Source organism: Furipterus horrens, unplaced genomic scaffold, assembly GCF_987537825.1.
Source record: "Furipterus horrens unplaced genomic scaffold, mFurHor1.1.pri manual_scaffold_3, whole genome shotgun sequence".
Classification (NCBI taxonomy): domain Eukaryota; kingdom Metazoa; phylum Chordata; class Mammalia; order Chiroptera; family Furipteridae; genus Furipterus; species Furipterus horrens.
In genome coordinates, this window is record NW_028327173.1 from 186,646,636 (window position 1) to 186,655,737 (window position 9,102).

The following is a 9,102-nucleotide window of genomic DNA, read 5'->3' on the forward strand; positions in this document are numbered from 1 at the left end:
GCCTTTGTCTCCATCTTTTCCATGCTTTTCTCCTAACTTTTCCCTCCGGTCCCTCGTCCCTAAAATTTGCTGCTTACTGCTGGTGGTGATGTTAATATTTGTTAGATGAGTTCTCATCAGGGCAACCACTTCTTGAGCTGTGGTGACAAAGATAATACTGTCTCTCTTCTTTATTCCCTGCCATGAAGTTACCTTTATGTCAAATGCAGCTTTGTTAGGCCCTTAAAAGCACTTCCTCATAGGTGAGGTGACACAATCACTAATATTCTGATGACTTAAACAATTGAGATAGTCAAAGTGTTCAACAAACTAGGATGATTTTTTAGTATTTGCCAATACCCCTGTAAATCTTATGTTATCAAATAAGTGTATAATGTATTATTTATTTTGATTTTCGGTACCATTTCAATACATATGACATAAAGAGGGAACCAAGACTGTTTTCTTCAGGGCAGTGGATTTAGGAGTTTGTATACACAATGTTTTATATGACGCATATACCAGCATGCCTATGATTTTCTTTATTTCCTTCGTAGATTTATCACTGGGTCAGCAGCTCTGGAAGTAGAACTTGGGAGCCCTCTGCTGGCAGCAGACCAAAGTAGCATAACTAGGATTAGGTTTGGTATAGTGGCTGGCAACCACTGCATACTGTATTAAAACCAATGAAAGATACAGTATGGAAAGTCTAAGTGATTTTCCTGGTAATGACGTTGACTTATGAGAGTCATGGGGTTTCACCTGGTCCTTCAAAATGACATGGTTGCCTTGATTCTCCTTGGATATTTGACTTTGTTAAATGAACAGCATATTTTAGTGTCTGGCTCGGATAGTAGCACTTTATCATATTGTTGTGTGCAACGACGAGAAATTCGTTCTGCCGGCCAAAGCCTCTCAGCAGTGCCTTGCCATCACGATTCAAGTTTGACGAGAATATCTTGCTGGTTAAGGCCTTGAACTCTGGCAAGGGCGGAACCATCTAACTTCCAAATTTGCCTTCCTCTCTGGACCTCATATTAACAGGCAAACCTTTCAAGCAAGGCTTATGAGCTCTCCGAAGCTGTGGGCTTTCCCAGATTTTAAAGCTGCTGTCTCAGGAGCTACTCTGTTCTCTCCTGGTCAGCGGACAGAAATAGCCATACTAACCTAACAGGGCTCAATTGCATCTTCAGGCAGCAGGAGCCGAGCTGCGTGGCAGAGGCCTCCCTTCCCTGGGGGAAGAAGTTGCTCGTGGTGGGCAGTGTCCCGGGGGAAGCCACATCGGTGATCACTGCAGTTTCAGTCCTGTTTTGTCTTGTTTAGCACTGCCTCCTTAGATGGGGATGCCTTAATGCTCTCACGCATTTGAAAACATTGGCAGCACTTCAGCGGCTGCCCTGATCACAGACGGAGTTGTTGGCTACCAAAGATGCAGTTGATGATGAAAAGCATAGTCCTTCTTCATGACCAAAGTTCATTTTAAATGCAATTTGACTCCCATTCTCTGGTGGGAATAGATGTTCTTCAGATTCCACCTACCCTCTTGAATGGCAAATTAAGTTGAAAACACTACTGATTCATTCTCCTCACTTGTTCTCCAGTGAATTGCTTATCAGTCCCTATTTCCCCAAGGCAGCAATGTTCCAGGTCTGGTGGCTTTCCTGTGCATGCTATTGCCAGATTTCTTTTTTTAAGGCAAAGGTTCTGCACTGGAGTATAGAGTTAGAAATGGTACCGTTTCCAAAGGCTATGTGTTCTCTCTTCCAACCCCACCCCAATCACCTTTTTATTTCCCTTTTCAAGTCAGCTGAGTCAGCCCTGTTCCCATATTTTAAATCATTTTAGAAAAAAAGAGAGATGTGGCAATTTTGAGTGGCCAGATCTTTGTAGAAAGGAGAAAATGTTGTGTTTTTTCTACCAGCCTACTACTGTCACTGCCTGGTTTTTCTCTTCTTCAAGGATTAGAACTAGGAGGGCACACCAGCCCCTCAGGCACATAGGTAGGTAGTTACTGAACACAGGAACTATGTGTCAACAGCACAAGTCCCCAAAGAATGTTCTTGCCTATGGGACCCCGGGCCCCTTGGAAGACCGAGAATAATGACCAGATTCATCCAAAACGGGTACAATGCCAGATCAGAACCCTCTGTGGGTGTTCTGCAGGGGAACCTTCCTTGCATTAGAAGATTTCTGCTCAATACAGAATGGTTCGCATAACCCAAGGGGCACTGTTGGAGATGCCGTGCAGTTAAAACTGGTGACATGGCCCCTTTGTACCTGAGACATCTAGATTCACCTTAGGAGACCTAAGGGAAATTTGTGACTTGGAGGAAAGCACAAGACAACCATTTGGGATTCTCTAGATATGCTCAGCCTAACATAAGGAGACTGGCTTTGATCTTCTGAGAAGTTGAAAGTCTCATGAGATAACACCGCAGTTCCCCTGGTTCAGTAGCCTGAACAGTGATTTTAAACGTCCCATTTTCTGGATCCATTGTAAACATGAATCATTCCATGGATGGCTGCCTTATAATTTTGTCTCTTTCCACTTTAATTGTGAATGGTTAAAATTTTTTTGCTGTTTTCTGATTTGTTTTATGATATTAAATTTTTATTAGTGAATACTTTATGTGAGTAGCTCTTTAATTTTCTTCTCAGCAGTTTGTTTTCTGTTTGATGACCAGACCTGACCCACATTTGAACAGCAGAAAAGGTAATATATAGCTTTTAAGGGCAAAGGGAAGATGTACCCACGTGGCACATGTTTTAGAGACGGAGGGAAGGAAAGGAGGGGGAGATAGTAAGGATTCCAACCACAATCTGCCCACAAAGGTACCTTACCTGTTCATTGCAGGTGTTTCTTGTTTTGCTTTGCTGCTGTGTGTTAGCAAATATGATTTATAAAGGTCACTATCCACTCCCAGAAGGGAGAAGCAGGCCCCAGATCCTAATCACAGGATTCATTTCAGAGGGCAGAGTTGCTATATGAGTACACAGATGCTGTGGACAATTGACTGCAAACAGATTTACACAAAAGTGCAATTTGTAAACTTGATAAATGTTTTCTTCCACTGAGGACTTCAGCACTGGAGCTCATTTTTTAACTCACATACTGAGAAGCATTATATACAGCAGCGTATCACTTAAACATAGTTCGTACGCTTAGTCATTAGATTCCATTTCTCACTACTGGTCCACTCTGTGCTGGCTTGCTTTATGTAACTCATGGGCTACAGTTAAGTTACAAAAATTGTGCCCAGAATTACATGTTTTCTGAAAACTCCCCATGTATAGGCAAAAATGACAAGTACTTATGATTCCTGCCATCTCTTACAGAAGCCTTTGGAGGAAGTGCCTTGAGCAGTGACCTTTGAAATCTTAGGAAGCCAGCATTATTAAGTAACATCCTGCTTCCTTGAGGTCCAAATGTATATACAGTATATAGTTTTGGCCCACACAGCCAGCAATCCTTATTTTGTTTTGTTTCTAATTCTTCTAAGGTAGAGCCGTGTCTGACTGTGTGGTTTCTATAATGTAAGGAACAAGCAGTCTTGTGTCTTATTTCCCTAAGCCTAGAACGCCAGTCCCCCAGCTCCCTCCTTAGGTCTGGATCCAAAATCATTTCCCATTCGGTCCCCTGTGACTCCTATTTAAATTTTAATCTGCTCCACCCCCACCCTAGTGCTCCTCACTCTGTTCTTTTTCTATAGCACTGATGGCCCTTTAATCTGCTTTATAATATATCTTTACTTTGCCCCTCTTCCTGGATGAAATGAGCTGTAGGAAGGTGGTTCTAAACAAATACGTGTTGTTAAATGAATTGGTCTACCTGAGGGGGCACTTTTTTCCAGTCTGTGCTTTCATCCCCCCACCAGCTGCTGAACTGATCCCTGGCAGAACCAGCTGCTGGCCTTAGGGTCCGGTAGCTCCGCCTTTGTCTTACCCTGGGGCGACTGCTGCTTGGGTATTAGCAAGGAGGCTGGGAGTCGGAAAAGACAGGAGACTGAGTGTACAGGTGGGAAATTCACTGGGTCCAGGCGACTATTCCAGTAGTACTAACTTCGGTTAAGGTACTGTGTGACTGATTTAGGAATTGGAAAATCTGGGTCCCATTTCTGGCCCAGCTACTGATTTCTGTTGCAGTGTTAGCCACTGCTCGTTCTGTAAATATTGGATAGGAATGTGAGTGAAAGCATGTGTCCCACTCTGGTTGCCTCATTTATAGAGGATCCTGACACAATCCAAGAATCACCAGAGGAGGGAGCCTGGTGCAGAAGGGATGGAAAGCCAGGACACTGGAGGAGGCCTGGAAGGAACTGGATTGTTTACCTATGTATGGAAGGCTCTTGAGGGACACAATGTGGTAGCCATCACCAGACACACAAAGGCTGTCGGGTACAGGAGGGCATATACCCTGTATTCTCCAGAGGGTAGACTGGGAAGGAAGCTGAGCCCCATCTCTCCTCCACTTACTACTATTCACCTCTTCATTCAGTTAATTGAGCCCTCGCTGTGGACCAGGCACTCCTCAGTGTTGAGTATTCAAAAGGGGGTAAGGATCAATGCCCGTCCTTAAAGAGCTTGTGGTTCAGTGAGGGATTCAAACAAGAAAATACAATTGGCAATCAGTAAGCATTTGGGAGACAAGGAAGCACAGGCTGCTCAGAAAACACTTGGGGGCAAGAACCCAGAGTGGGGACTCCTGGGAGAACATCTGGAGGGAGATGAGAACAGAGCTGGATTCAAAGGCTGAGCAGGAGGACCTACATGGGCCAAGCCCCGATAGCACATGAGAATGTGGACTCTGCGTAGAAGTGCCACTGGCCGAAGGAGAGGGGCGGCAAGAGATGGTGTGCAAGACCTGTCAGTTCCCTAGATGATGTCTAAGCTTCCAGATTTAAAATTGCACATATAATCAGGCCTCACAAGGGTCTTTGTAATTCCTGCCTCTGCTCCAGCTAGATCCCCTTGCCAGGTAGTCTTGGCTGGCCACTGAGTTCCTGTCACCCCAGGGGTGACTTATGGATGCGGTAGTTCAGTTTCCAGATCCTTGCACTCCAGCGGCTCCTCTGGCACCTCTAAGTGAAGCTTGGTGACTTTCTCCTCCCTCATCCCTGCTTGTCTCCCCCACTTCCTGGCTGGGGCCCAAGGACTCCCCTCATTTCACTTAGGACCATCTTGTGTTACAGTTGTATACAGAGGACCAGACCTGGCCTGGGAGGGGTGCCCAGTCTTCCTTCTATCCTTTGGTTTTCCCTCCCCAACACTCCTATACCCTTTGGTCTCTTTATTAAAGGAGACATGCTCTACTTTGATGCCCACCCCTTTGGCCTACTGGCTTTGAACTTGCTTGTGAGGCCCTCTACCCTGCCTCTTCTCCCTCTCAGGTCCCTCTGCCCCACCTCCTCTTCTAAGGTAGTCAAGCTCTGCAGCAGATAAAGGAGCCCAAGACCCCTGACCTTAGGAAATGCAGCCAAAGTAGAATACAATTCAATAAAAAGATGTTTTAATCCTCAGAAGGGGAGGAGGAAGTGGCAGCAGAAAAGGCTTCACAAAAGAAGAGTCATTTGAGCATGCTGGCTTCTCAGAATATTAGAGCCAGTGTGGCTGGAGCAGGGGGTGGGGGAGGGGGAAGAGCCTGGACAGTAGCGAAGGCCCAGATTGTGGAGCGTGACCGTCAAATGTCAGGAGTTGGAAGCTGGAGTCGAAAGAATGGAGTCCCAGCCCTGGGTTTTACACAGGAAGCTCACATGATCACCTTTGGACCTTGCAAAGGTCACATGGGTGATGGTGGGGAGTGAGGAATCCTTGGGGGATCCTGCCTGTGGCAATCGCTTGAAAAGTGGAAGAGGACTACGCGAGGCATGTTGGAAGGCTCAGAGAAGTCCAATGATTGTCCTTAATTCACACTGAATGGCAGAGTCTGGACTTAAACCCATCTTCATGTGAAAAGCAGTTGACAGGTCAGCCATTAAAGATTGCTTTCACATAAATTCTCAGCCACCTCGCATTCTGTTGTATAGATAAGGGAAAGCTGAGGGCCTGAGAGGGTAGTCTCCATCTGGTTGGCAAAGTGAAATGAGAAACTATAGCACCCGAACAGGGGCCAAGGGAAGACTATTTAGTAAGCATTGGTTGAGCATCTACTACATGCCCTGGGCTCTGTGCTCAGGGAGCTCAGTCTGGAAGGGACATAAACACATAGCTCACTGAAATAAGCCAGACACAGACAAGTACTATACGATCTCACATGTGGAATCTAAAAGTCAAACTCAGAACCAGAGTAGAAGGCTGATTACTAGGGGCTGGGGGGTGCGGAGAATGGGAAGATGTTGGTTGAAGTACAAACTTTCAGTTGTAAGAATCAGTTTTGGAGATCTAATGTACAGTTAGTACTGTATCGTGTGCTTGAAATTTGCTAAGGGAGTAGATCTTAACGAGTTCTCTCCACACACAAAAGCAGTAAGTATATGAGGTGATGGATGTTTTAACAAACTTGATCGTGGTAAGCATTTCCCATGTATGTGTATGTTGCATCATCACATTTTACACCTTAAAAATTATGTTGTACAACCTAAATATATACAATTTTTATTTTCAATCATATCTTAATAAAGCCGGAGGGGGAACTATAAGAAAAAGAAAATGTGTGTTCATTGTTAGGAGTCTATCCCTAAATACAGCTGAGAGACTGGAGTTTCATAGAGCAAACAGAATTGCGTCTTTAGTTCTGCAGGAACTTGGAGCCTTCGATGAGTTGGCAGTTGAGGAAAATTACTAGAAAAAGAGGGAAAGACAGAGAGAGAGAGGTCTAGCATTTCCCCAGACCTCACTTCACGTGGTGCTGTGCTGAGTGTGACGAGTATGGGCTTCAGGATTCAGACCAAGTCAAGTAACTGAATCTTGACCCTGTCACTTCCCCTCAGTCACATTTGAGGGCCTGTCAGGTTCCAGGAAATGACTGGCTGAGTGACCTGAGGTAGACAGCCCTTTTGAATTTCATTTTTTCTCATCTGGAAAACTAAATACGTACCTCATTGGGGCTATTTCAAGGATTAAATGAAATGGGTAAGATATAAATAATGTATTTGAACATCAACCCTGTGTCTGAGCATGTAGGGCTCTCAGGACCCTGAGTTTCCATCCCTGACTGGTTTCTCTCAGTTCCTGGTAAGATTGGGCAGCCCTGGGCCACACTTGGTCTGGGGCACTGGATTGGCACCCAGCTTGTTTTGTCTTCGCAGAACTATCTGCCAGGCATTTGGCACTCCCACCAGCTGGGGCAGAGAGCACAATGGAAGCAGAAACAGTTTCTCCCAAGGCTGCCTTGGCATGATCTGGGCTGGTTAGTTGTGCAAAGCAGAAACCACTTAAGTATTTAGTGGTCCTTCAGACTCACGCTGTCTGCCTCAGGGGAGTGTTTCCACCTGTCTTACCTGCCACTAGTTAAGATCTGTTCAGAAGGGATGGGCAAGTGTGGTTTCTTTGCCACGAAGAAACCTGTGCTCTATTTCTTCCACTGAAGACACTGAATCTTTCCCAGGAACCGTCTGGGCTCTACCCAGCACTTCTGCTTGGGAAGGATTTCCTTAAGAACGATTTTTCCAAGTATCCTGCCTTTCTCTCACCCAGCTGCTACTCATTCCTAGTCCTAGCTGGTACTGACCTCATTAAGCAGAAAAGGAATTAATAGATTAAAAGGATATTGGCAGGCCTAGAGAACCAGGCCGGACCAGAGGTGAAGCTTCCAGGAATGCCACCCAAAACCATGCTGCGGAAGCAACTTGATGAGGAAGCTACTGCCATCAGAGCACGAAGTGCTGCCATTTGTGTGCAGCCAGCAGCCCACCTCCTTGTGGCCGCCCCCACAGCCAGTGCAAATGGTGCACTGGGAACACAGCCTGCAGCCATGGCTGAGTTCCAACGCAAGTCAGAGGACTTTAGTGCCACCTTCCCCTGAAAAAACTGATGCCTGGGCATGGATTCTCCTCATATTTGTCACCTGCAACTTTGAGGTCCAAGTCCTGTCCTGGTGCCCCTGACCAGTGAACTCCACACCATAGGCTTCTAACACAAGTCTTCTAGCTTCCATCTCAGAAAAGCAGGACTCCAAGAGTGGGAATTTTTCCAAGTATCAGAACATGTCAACAGTAGCCAAAACCGTGTGAAATGGGCTCTCCTCACCTTCCTGTCTCCTCCTATTGATGAACCCCCGACCCTGGGCCCTGTGTTAAGGCTTGGCCTGTGATTTTCTACAGGGACAGGAGAGCACAGATGGGCCCCTTTAGACAGTTGAGGAACAAGGGGATGCTGCCTGGGCTTGGGAACTCCAATTGGTTAGGGAAAGAGTGCCAGGGCGTGGAGCCCGTTGGGAGGCTCCCTCCTAAATGGACTCATTAAATGTTACACCTGGGGAGGCCTGGGGAAGCATCTAGTGAGGATACAAACCCAGATGCCTACAAGGAGCCAGACAATAAATGAGGGAAGCAGGCTGAGCAAGGGATGGTGGCTCTGTGGCAGAATGTCATTTTAGGCATTAAAATTTTAAATTAAAAAAAAGGCGTGCCAATGTTAAGGATCAGAAAGTGATTGTTGGGGAGTGAGTGGGGGGGCAGTGGAGTAGACTAGACAGGAGCAGCATGAGGGAACTTTCTGGGGTGATGGAAATGTTTTGCATCTTGCTTTGGGTGGTGGTTACTCTACATTCATCAGACAAATTTCATCAAATAAATACTTAAGATCTATTAAATTTATTATAAATTATACCTGTTTTTTAGTTGGGTAAGTTAAAGTCTGTCCATAAACTGACATGGCTCTCTGACTACTCATTTGCAAACTTAAGTTCCGATCGGACTTCATTAACATACGAGGAATCACAGAGCCCGAGACAAGAGGTTTTCCCAAGGGCGCCGGTGAGTCCTGACTGCCCCAGGTGGCCCGCGGCTGCTCAGCCCGGAAAGAATGCGGCTTGGTCTAGTTGGCAGCCTCATCCTGCGCAGTCACTTCTTGGCCATTGGAGCGGTGCCGGCAGACAGCGGTGCGAACACAGCCTTCCTGCGGGCGGTCCCCCGGGACCAGACCGACGTCTCTGCCCGGGCCTGAAAGTGGGACGGTCGCCTGGAG